We start from the raw sequence: 12,172 nt of genomic DNA, 5'->3' as shown, positions 1-12,172 counted from the left end.
CATGAGCATGCTCCATCAGAGTAGGATATCAAATCCCTCTATTGTGTTTTTGTGAAGACAAAGAATTATCAGCCAGCTTAAGAATAAACCCATTATTGAATGTGTAATGTGAAAGGAAAAATGGTTCATTTGAAAAGCAATGGATAAATTTTGATTAATTGTTAAGCATTATGTAAAAATTCTTTTGAAATTATTTCTTGTGCAGCAGTTTAGCTATGGAATTAACAACTCAACTAATTGATGTATTGGCAGATGCATAACTAGGAAATGAGTTCTAAATTACTCACTAATAACCAGCAGCTATCACACATGTTGATATTTATCCTTTTTTTCTTGTGTCATGCCTACAGTGTTCTATCATCACCACTTCTTGGAAGTAACTACTTCTTTTTGGTGTTGAGAAGTTGCTTTTTCATTTTGTTCCTTATTCAAGGAATTTCTACTTTACGAACTGTGACTGAGAATTGCTGCACGTTTCCTTCATGAAACAGGTCACTTGCAAAAGACAAACAATTTAAAGTTGTACCCCTTTTTATTAATCATGTTTTCTTCTAGTTTTACTTCCATAAGCTATGCTTTGGTTTAGAGAAATGAGGTCTTATCTGGCAGAGGGATACTCAAAGTTGACCAGGTGACAGGAGACTTCTTTTTCAAGGCAGAAACGTTAAAGTGTGTCTTGCCCAATCCCAACTTTACAATTACGGTAAGAAAGAGGTAGAAGCTAGAAACTGCGTCTGTTAGAGGCGGCTAGCTCCCCCAAAGGAGATAAGAAGAGTTGAATACTCAGACTTGTTTTTATCTCCTTCTCTTTTGCCTCTCCTGTTAGCTTGAAAGAGTCTAGAAGTTGATATGCATTCTCCTTGCATGTTTTCTCTAACTGCAGCAATGCAAAACTGATAACCATTAGTTCTGCAGTTACACTGGGGGTGTGCAAGGGCCCGGTGCCTCCCTGGGGATTGAGCACCAGCTGATTGTCAGGGAGCATCAATACTGTCTTGCATAAAATATTCAATAAATTTCAGACAGACAAGTATATTGTTTCTAGTCTCAGTTTCATCTGCATGGATATGATTGTTCAAATGCAGCGACTTAGTTATGAATCCATTCAAATGATTTTCTTTAACTCTCTTGATCTAGAAAATACTCTGGACATGTGAGAAATGTGCTACTCCACATCTTATCAGATCACCTCTGAAGTACATTTGGAGTAGATATGCAACATAATTTTCTTTTTCCCACTTAAATGCCATTTAAGATGATGCTTCTGGTTTTAAAACCCAAATTATTGACTCAGAATTTGATCAAGTGAAAAGATCGTTGAGAGAAATGAAGGCACTGAAGTAGTAGGAACAAGATTTATATTCTTTCACTGAAATGAGCAAGTTCTGGCAATAACATTTGGAGATAGAATCACAGACCCATTTCAGCTATCAGGATCTTGTTAGATCCTTCTGTTTAATTTGGTGTCAGCTTTCTTTTTTCATGCATTTAGCAGAGGTTAAGGATGTAATGCTGGTGATTTAAAGGAGGGACTGCAGTGCTCTGTTTTGAAAAGGCCAGACTGACTTTTGAATGCTTGTCACCTTTTAAAGTGTGTTGCAAAGGTAACCTCAGTGGTTTATTTTCTGTCACAGTAACTATTCTCTGTATAAAGCACTTCTTCCAACATTTTCTGTGATGACCTTTCCTTAGCTTAAGTTCATTAATTTTATTGTTGTATTTGACACAAGCACAAATAGTTTTTATACCTCTTAAAAATAAATGAACAAAGTTCTTTAGTAAATTGATACAATCTACTGTTAATTTCTCTATTCAAAGGCTAGACCTCATTTTTCTATGTATTTTTAATTACTGTTATCCTCGATCTTCTAGGACCTTTACAATTGGATGATTTCTTTGTATCTTTATTTTTGCATAGTTGCCCCATAGCAGTGTTTGGAAATACGAGTTTCAAATGTGCTCCGTGCCTCACGTATAAAATAGATAATGTTCTCTGACTTAAAACGTGCTAATACATGAAGCCATTAAAGAATGTGTAAATAAGTAGTACTTGTTGCATTTGAACCCACCGTACTACAGATTCTAGTCATTTTTTTCCTAGTTGCTTTTATTTAAAACATTTCTTTAGTTGCCAATTATAAAGAAATGACCCAATTTATGGGAATAATCTGCATATAGAAAGTCAGTTTGGGTGCTAAAAGCAACCTGGCTTTTTATCAAGTGAATATCTGTGCTAGTTAACCTTCCTGCTTGTAGAGTATCTACCCAGAATGGGAACTTGTCAACTTAAATACGTGGGAATATTCTCTCAAATGTGCAGTAGTGATGTAAGCTATTTTTGGTTTTGAAAGAATGCATTTTTGATAGGAAAAGGGGAAAAAAAACCTCAATTCTTTGTTAGAACTGTTGCTAGATAACCTTTTTTTTTTCTTTTAATCCGTTGTTTTTATTTAAGATCTAGTTACTACGTTCATAAGAACTAGAAGTTAGTTGTGCCCTTTCTCCCATTGTGGTCATTACTTTCTGTAATTGTTTATCACGTTACTAGGAAATATTTTTTCCTTCTGAATCCCTTGGATACATTTTTATTAAAATCTTTATTTTTTTCCTTTTTTTTTTTGAAACCAAGCTTGCTTGGAGTGTTGAGAAGGCAGTGTTCTGTGGTATAAGCTAAAACTGATTTGATTCTGATGAAGTACAAGGACATGTGAGCTGACACTCACTTTTCTGACTACTTGGGCACTTACTTAGGTAAGTGTACCATTACCACTTACATTACAAAGACCAAACTGAGTATCTTTTTGTCTTGTTTTCCAAGACATGTTTCTTTTTTCCTTTCACACCCCTGAGAATTCTGTTTGTATCTATACAACTTCACTGACTGCTTATCTTTTGAAATTAATTCAGACTACAACATTTTCTTGTTTTTAACTGTGCCCTGCTGCAGAGCACATTGCAAGCATCTCTTAATTTCCTTGGCTTTCCTATCAGGGAAGGGGCCAATTTAATAATTATCACATACAATTCAGTTTTGTGCTACAGAGGTTTTGTAAGAAAACTATCCCAAGGGTTTGGTAGATAATCATATTCTCTTTAGAATTCCATAGAAGTCATATGGAAGAATCCTCCTAAGATTCTGTTGTTTATTATATATATATAATGGTTTTCAATTACTTTGAATAAAACTTCTAAGTTTTGACTTACAGTAATAAAAATACTTGAAAATGTGTTTTTAAAATATAGGGGAAATTTCACTTTTGAAGTCATAGACTGGAATTTTTTAAATTCTGATGTCCCTAGCATTGGACTACTTTTCTGCCTTTGCTCTTAGACAGGTAGCTGGTAGCCTTTCTGAGCTGAACAGCCTGTGAATACAAAATATTAATAAACCAGAAACATATAGTTCCAAGACAAGCAATTTTAAAAAATCGCATTATGTATACTTAATGCCTAACTGACCTTTTCTGCTGTTTCTTAAATCTTTTAAATTCATCTAATTTCAAAGCCAGAGTATTAGCCCATTTATATGTAAATTGCCTTTAATTCATGCATTGATTTGAAAGACTAATCCAAAAGATCCTTTACCACAGGTGACCTTTTTGACACTGTACTTCTGGGAAGACTGTTAAGTGGTTTCTTATGACCTCACATCCACCTGTAGCATAACATATGCCTACTTCAGTGTGAATAAATCAGTCATAAGAGAGTAGTTTTCAAACAACATTGAATTATTAACACTATAACTGTCTCTGTTACTCTTAGAGTTAAAATACCTCCAATTTAAACCAGTGATTATTTCATGATGGCTTTCTTCCTTGTTTTAGATGTCAGACACAATTAAGATGTCTACTGATTATGCCCCTTGAATAACATTTAATAATATAACCTAGCTCTAAAATGATAGTCTGCAAAGACTGAATAAAATAAAATAAAAAAAAACGCATTCAATATTTATTATTATCCATAATTTCATGTCACCAAAAGAGTTCCTAGGAGTAATATGCGAACTTTGACTTGGCCATTTCCGATCATAAAGGTGAAACCTTTCCCTTTTCACAAGATACTGGACAAATTGAGATTATTATTTATTAAGGAATATAAATTTTTATTTTCTTCCATTCGTTTTCCTGAATGCACCACTTGAACATCTGCTTTAGTGTAAATTTTGTTGCGAAGAGTGAAGAATCACGTGGCCTAAGGGACAGTACTATTTACTATATTCTCAGTGTTGCAGGTTATTATTGGGGGACTGCATACTAATTCTGTTGAATTGCTACAGTTTCCTATTGCCACTATATAATCTTGAATAAAATAATTGTTTTTTGTTTGTTTTTTTTTCTCTTTCCAAGTGATCTTTATTTTTTTCAATCAGTTACAGCTTCAGAAGAAACAATACGAATATCTAGCGTTGAAGATTGGTGTCTACTTCCATGGTCATCAGTAAGATGAAAAATGGTCTGATTGTCTCATATTTTAGTTTAGTTATGATGATTTCTGAGCACTAAGGAAAAACAAAGTCTGCTTCTTAAAATCCATTTAGCGGTGTAGTATACCGGACAGTGGTGCATTACATTATTATACAACAAGCAACATTTTTCTGTTGTTTGCTTATAAGGGAAGACATATAACCTTCTTTACACGGTGAGTTATAGTAAAGACGTAATGCTTTGCCAAGTTGCTTGTAGTTGTGGGAAAAAAAAATGAGAAAAAGATGCACAAATCTGTAGTAATAGAAGCATAAAAGAGGTTACAGAGTATGCACTCCAAACTGGCCTGTGTCTGTAACTATCACATCTTTATTCAGTCATGTCAAAATAAATTTGTATTAATAGTCCTTGTGGGAGGATGAGCCTGTCTAATCTCTTTTGACTAAAGAGCTCAGAAGAGTGAGAACACGATAGCATCAGAAGTGGTGTTTTGTCATCTATTGGGGGGGGAAAAACTAAGAAAACCACCTAGCCATCATTATTTGTAGAATATAAGTTGTGATGTTTGAAGACCTCATCTAGTTTTAAAAGTAGAGTAATGCAGTATGAGTTAACGGAATTGTAGAAGATAGGATAAGATGACACAATATTGGTGCTGTGAAACAAGGACATTCCTTGAAAGACAGTCTTAATAGGTCAGCTATCCACTTACTTCCTATTTTAGCTATAAGTTATTTATATCCTAATTTGATTTCCTACCATTAATAAGCTATACATTGCTACTGGGCATGGACAGTTTGTTTTCCTTCTGAAACAACAACCCTTACTCTGGAGTTAAGTAGTAAGTAGTGTTACTTCTGCAAAGAAGGATGAAGAAGATTGTGTAACATAAGTAAGCGTGTAGGAACACTGGAGAAACATAGGTTGGGAAAAACAAATGCCATTTTGATTAGGGTTGAACAGACATACATTGAAAATGTGGAAAAAAAAATAGATGGTTGGAAGAGATCTTAACGATCTGGCTTTGTACTGAAAATCTGAGAAGAGCTAGACTTGAATGACTGTAGCAGTGAAAATCACATGCGTAAGGACATCTATTTGCATCCTTGTCTGGTTTGCTTACGCTTGTGATTACCCTTGTTATTTGCTATGGCAATACAGTTGTCTGCTAAAAAATTAGAGATAATTGGGTAATTAAAGTAATAGATGTAGGAAAAGCTACCAAAAATTAGTGGTGCTTGTAGCTGTGCCAAGACCAGAAACTGACCTGTCTTATGTGAGGCTGATCATTCTGAAAATTCCTCTGGGTTTGAAGACACTCATGGAAAGCCTGAAATGGTTGTAATGGATTTCATTACAAAACCAAGGTAGCGTCTGTGTAGAGGTTATCTTGTTTTGATTTTATCACCACGTGGTATGATAAAGACCAGGACGTTATTACTGTTACAGAATCTGTCAGCTTTAAGATAGAGGTAAATGAAAATAAATACTTCTATTTGTCTTCCTTTGGTGTAAATAGAGACATAAATATGGCTGTTTATATATCTACGCTTGTTTTACATACAACCGGATGCAAGAGTAGCAGAGAGCTATTTTTTTAATCTATTTTATTTATTATATTTTAGTATAGAAGAAAGTGGTGCTGTACTAAGTACCAAAAGAAATGCCACTTAGCATACATGTGAAGTATTAGCTGGAACTTCCAGAATCCACGACTCAAATTCACTGCATCCCCACTTGACTGTTGTGTGATGGCTCTCTTCGCCATGGTAAACAACAAACATCTCTCTCAAAAGAGCTACTTTCAAGTAAAGCCTCTGCTGCAGCACTTATCATTTAATGGGGTGGGACTTTATCAAAGTCAATACCTGAGAGATGAATTTATGTACAAATCTGGGAGGATCAGGGAGATTGATAATGATATATTTGCAGAGTAAGTGTCACGAGGGACAGGACTGCAATACCAGGGAGAAAGGGAGATCTTGGCTCAGCAAGATAGTACTTCACAGAATGACAGCAAAAATAGTATGACAGAAAAGATTTATATTGATCAAAAGAAATACTAGCCTTGGTCTATAGGAATAAAGGTATTAACAAAAAGTGATGCAACTGGCACTCAATGACTGAACTCTGACATGATTCAGTGGGCGCACCTTGGAAAACCTGTGAATTCATGTGTCAAGGAGAGGGTTTGATAGCTGTTTTAGTGCTGAAGTATTCTTCAGCAGGATGTAAACACTAAGGAAAAAAGAAGAAAAGAAAGCGGTATGTAAAGAAGTATGGTACATTATGTACTCACCTCCTTTCCAGTTTTTTCTCAGACAGACTACCCTAAAGATAACTCAGTGCTGCAAGCTAGGAGAGAGCTGTGTTAACTTTTCAGTGCAGTGGAGATACCTTTCTTCTCTAACAGCATGACTTACTGCCCACCAAACAGATAACTGGACTTGTCTTCATAAAAGGGTTTCCAGTTCGCCAAGTTTTATGATGTTAGTGCACTCATCTTTTATGAGAGTTATGCATGGTTACAAGGAGAATTGGGGCCCTTTCTATAAAGGCACATGGATGACTACTCTTGTTTCTGTAATTCTGGTGTCTTGTGTTGTGTTGTATTGCAAAAGTGATACACAGACAAAGCCTGAAAAGTTTTTCCTATTGAACAAAAGGAGAAATTGCATCCTTTTGCCTCACCTAGGCTTTTAGTTATATGGTGTTTTGACATACACGTTAGCTGTTCAGTGATGGGTTCACTGCTCTCTGCAGTCATCTAGTAAATGAAGTATCTGTACTCTCTTCGTGCTTCTGAAACAAGGGGTCAAGACTCTGTGAAGTGTTTCGCATGACTTATGCTATGTCTCAGAGGAGCAACAAACAACAGTATAGTACATAAGTGTATTAAAGACCATGGTTAGCTCGATTCTGACAAGTGAGTTGTAGATGAACAGCCCTTTCAGGGCTATTGGGTAACCAAGCCTGAAGTGTGAAAAGGATCACAGTAATGTGGTGATGAGGGGAAAGTGGACAAGTGTTGGAAGTAATCTTACCTTGCTCAAAGAATGCTCTGAAGATCCTTGGGTTTTATAAGTTAACAAATCCATACGCAATGAGATTTGTTTGAAAAATTCTATTGCACTGAAATTTCTGTCCTTTTTCAGTAGGCTTTTGAAGATGTGGTTGGGACCACCAGCTTGTTTTTTTGCCTGTATTTTTCAAAGGAACTATCTAAGCCAGAATTTGTTGGGCTTTGGTAACTGAATTATATGATTTTCTATGTCCATTTCAGTAGTAATAAATGGTGGAAATGATTGGTGGAAAGCATTGCCTGAATGTCTAGCAGAAGGGAAATCTTGTGATATTCACATGTTCTGCATCTTGCCTATCGGGCAAGAGGCACAAAGACATGGGAATGTAGAATGGAGCTTATCCATAGCTTCCTGAGGTTGTTGTACCTTTTCCAGGCCTAAAATAAGAGTTGGTGTGATGGGTGTTGTCAGATTTAAGACTTTCTAAACATAGTCCAGAAATAAGATGACAACCTTTGACTATGACTTTTCTTTGGGAAAACTGTTTCATGATTTAATTTTTCCCCTTTCTGTATTTATTTCCCTTCAGAGTATTTAAATTTAAAATGTTCCTTCTGAGCATTTTCTTCTTCATTTTCAGCTTCCAGGTTTTTCAATATTGATTTTGTTTTATTCAGTTCTTAATTTCTTCAGAGCATTCCTTTTTTGTTCAAAATGAATCACAGATGATCATAAGTAGGAATTTTAACTAATCTTTTTGGGAGCCCATGTTAGAAGATGACTGATATTCTGTTACTTCCAGTCTTTACAGTAGACAGATATTCAACAAAGAACTAGTGAAAATTTCTCTCTCATTTACAGGGAATAATCTCAGAAGCTTCATATCTTCCATTTCTTTTCCCATTTACATTTTGGTATGAGAGACATTGCATTGTTATTTGATGATGTTCAATTCTGAGCCTCTTATTGTTCTTCAGAAACTTTGTGACAAGAGACCCAGATATTCAAGATATTTAAGGGTTTTTTTTTCTTGCTTCTTGATATAATAGATAATCCAAATACCACAGAATATTGGGAGAACACATTTTAGCTTTCTGCAAATAACATTTTCTTGTGCGAATTCTGCAAAGCAAATTGTTTTACTTGTCCAATTTGTTTTATGTAATATGTAGTTAAAGTTTAAGGGTCATTTGTTCTTCCCATCTGTGGCCTATTTCATAGTTTAGATATACTAGCTAGTTTGGGGCTAATTCTCAGTACATGCATAGCTTGAAGCAAGAGACATATCTACGTCTGATTCTTAAGTTCAGTTTCATTTTTCTTTGCAAAAATGAAGCAAAAGGGAATACTTGTTTTATGTTTATACCTCTAGTTAATTATTTTGAGCTTGCTTTCATTTGTGCTGTAGCAATGGACTGCTGCCACATTTTTTGCCCAAATTACTAAAAGGCAAAGAACTTTTCAGATTAAATATTAACATCTAATTATTGCTGTTGTTTTTTTAAATATGGAAAATCTGTTGCTCAGATTTTCAAAAAGCTAATTTGATTTTGTTAAAACTGTAGGTCAGTTTCATTTAACACTATCTGTTTAGGAAGAAACCTCTGATTTTGTCCCTATTAATCACTATTTCCTGCTATTTACGCTGTTGCTGAGCAGATAAAATTGTATATACATTTAATTTTTTTTTCCATTGATGGCAACTTCAGTGAATGGATATTCTGATGGGAAAAGGCTTTCTAGACTCATGTATCGTTGTTATCTTGTATTCTCTTCGTAATCCTCTCAGTATCACGATTATACGACTTCATTGTGTAAATTCTGCGCATCTCCTTTTTTCTTCAATTTTGCAATTCTAATATTTTCTTGCTATTGTATTACAAAAGAATCGAGGAAGCAGGGTATTTGCATGAAGGACATTTTAAATTCTAATGTCAAGGGTCATTAATCATTTTTGCTGTTATACTTACAAAGCTCAGTTTCTGCATACAGAAGAGACTGTGGGATAAGAATCCATTTTGGAAATAAATCTTTCAGATTACCTTTTCACTTTCTGTGAGTTGCCAACTACAAATTAAAAAGAATGCCAAGCCAAAATAGGTCACAAATTTGAATATTTTGTGTCTTGTATCAATAGTGTTTTGTTGTCATTAACGTATTCCACAAATTATACTCCTTTTACTTTTGCAATATTGTTCCCCCTTCTTGTTTTTAATCAACTTGTTTGGATTAATTAGATCTTAATTTGTTTATTTGTTTTTCCTTATTTTTGATCTTGTGAAGGCAGAAATGTATTTGTTCTGAAATGAAGGTAGACATTACTGCTAATGGCTAAAAAGAGCTGCCTGTGTGAAAACCATCACTACCTTTTTATTAATAAAACCAACAAAAACAGCAGTCAATTTTTCAATGCCATGAATGGTTATAGATTTTGATGCTTTGAGTACTGTTACAACTAACTAATTTTGCTTTTCTTAAAGAGGTTGTAGGGTGATCTTAAATGCATCTGATGTTGGCTGGAACCAAGTGCTGTGGATTCCTCCTGCATAATGCCATTAAAGAATGTGGCATCCTAAGGGATGAGATTAGGTGATGGGATTTGATAGTTCAGACTGATGGTTGGGCTTAATGATCTTTAACATCTTTTCCAGCCTCGATGATTCTATAATAAAGGTTAATCTGACTTCTTGTTTTTATCTACCTGCACAACTGCTGCTGGTGATGATTCAAAGTGAATTGATTACAATTTCCTTGTTACCAGAATAATGCTGATGCAACGTGATGATCTGAGTGAAGAGCAAAGTTTCAGCATAGTGTTGGTTTGCCAACTTGGAGCATTACTCTTGTTGTGGATTGAAAGACAAAAATGTAATTTTGTTTAAAATTGGTCAAAATTGCATAGGGACCATCTGCGTAACTGTGATTTGTGGAAGGTATAGTTATGAACCCACTATCAGACTTCAGCGTTTCATTTACTAATTTGGGGAAAATATTTGAAATAGGGAATGATATAAATATGCTGTAAATAAATCCATACTTCCTTGCATTTACTTCAAGGTATTTCCTTGCTGTTTAGCCTGCGTCTTGTAGAGTTAAAAAAGCTTTTCTTCAATCTGTAGATTAATGTGTTCTAGGATGATACCGCAACGTAGTTATTCCAGTGTGCCAAAAAACTATGGAAAGCTTTCTCCTTCCATATAATTTCACTGCATGGTAAAATTCTCACTGTAGAGTCAAGAACTTAAATTAACAATTCCTATCCCCTCACAGCAATTCATTTTTCAAAATACCTATCTACAGAGTTTGCTCTTTGGGAATTTCTCCTTAAAAATGTTGTTTTCAGAACTTAATCTGTGGAAAGACTATTTGATGCTCACTCCTGCATAGAGGAATCCCTGCATTGTGATAATAACCCAGTTTAAAAGTTTAGAATGTAAATTAGTAATAACTTATTTTTATTTCACACTTTTGACTTTATTAAGAGAAGCACTGAGTGCGCTGTGATTCTGTGAAAGGCAGGACTTCTGCTTAAAGAATCAAAGAACTTGGTGTTCTCTTCAGAAGCTGAACAAGAATAAACCCACTAGATTCTGCCTAATACTTGACATTTTTCTTCCTGAGCTGAAAAGTCTTATCATAAAACACGTCTGCCTTCTTACTGTCTGAAACATAGGAAGCCTATCTTCATATCAGTTAGGTTTTCTCCTTCCTTGTTACCGATTATGATTTTTTTTATTGAAAGAGGTCATCATAAACTCTTCCATTTGTTTACCACTGAGGCATTTACACTCCTCAGAATTTCCCTTTCCAGGAGATACTTCAGAGCACTTTGGAAATCCATAGCTAATCACTGAGGTAGTATTATTGCAATAAGTGTGTTGTGAATAATAGCACATGTAGAAATTTTATTGACTTTAAAGTAAGTTAAAATAAGAAATTCAACAGTAAAAAAACCCTAACTTCTTCTGATTTATTTCACTGTCCTTTGGCTGATTTATTTTGAAATCTGTGGACTTCAGTTATTTGCCTTCCATCTCTTTCTTTTCTCCTATCTAAAGTGTTTCTTTCCTCCATTCCAGATGATCCTTCTGTGGCTTTATATACATCCTACCCTACTTGAGCAAAGTCCAGAGAATCTCTTAGTGCTGCTTAGGGAAATTTTATCAGCATCAGTATAATATTAAGAGGAGGAATCAAGCAATTAATTTCTTTCAAGGTAAGATCAGCATATCTGACTAGATATTATATTACTACGTGTAGCAAAATTTCAAAGTTAATTTAGATTATATGAAGTAAAGTCATCCATTTTCAAATGCATGAGAAGAGATGATTAAATTCCAGATTCTAGTGTAAATTAGCTTCTAAACATAGAGGTTTGTAGCTTGAATTGAATCAGGGAGTGTTTCAGAGGTTCAGAGTGTTAACTATTTGCTGATGGCTTTGCTCGATTCATTTCTGGAAATGATATCTCACTGGAGTTGTCCAATTCACAGTATATAATGGATTAATGGCTTGGAACTTTATCTATAATTCTTTGGCTTTATGTTTAAACAGTTCATAAACTCTTGATATCCCTTTTCCCCTCTTGAGTTCATTAAGAAAATAACAAAGTAAAGCTAGCACTTCCTTTTCTTTGTATTTTATTATTTAGAAAAACACATTTTTATGTTAATATTCTAAACCACCATAATTTAGTAATTTAAGGACTCCGGGAAGAGGAGA

General features: G+C 34.7%; 1 protein-coding gene across 9 annotated transcripts in view; it reads left to right on the top strand.

Moving 5' to 3' along the window:
* Positions 1 to 12,172, top strand: part of FHIT (fragile histidine triad) — a 542,632-nt gene that overhangs the window by 92,422 nt on the left and 438,038 nt on the right. For 4 of the 9 annotated variants that reach the window (XR_002442357.1, XR_002442355.1, XR_002442354.1 and 1 more), the window contains one exon: positions 11,530 to 11,666. The exons of the other annotated variants lie outside the window; for them this stretch is intronic. The gene's annotated coding sequence lies outside the window, so the exon portion shown is untranslated. The remainder of the gene's footprint in view (positions 1 to 11,529; positions 11,667 to 12,172) is intronic. 9 annotated transcript variants of the gene reach the window in all.

Source organism: Numida meleagris, chromosome 11, assembly GCF_002078875.1.
Source record: "Numida meleagris isolate 19003 breed g44 Domestic line chromosome 11, NumMel1.0, whole genome shotgun sequence".
NCBI classification, from domain to species: Eukaryota; Metazoa; Chordata; class Aves; order Galliformes; family Numididae; genus Numida; species Numida meleagris.
The sequence above is the reverse complement of the archived record's forward strand: the minus strand, read 5'-3'. Positions and strand labels throughout refer to the sequence as shown.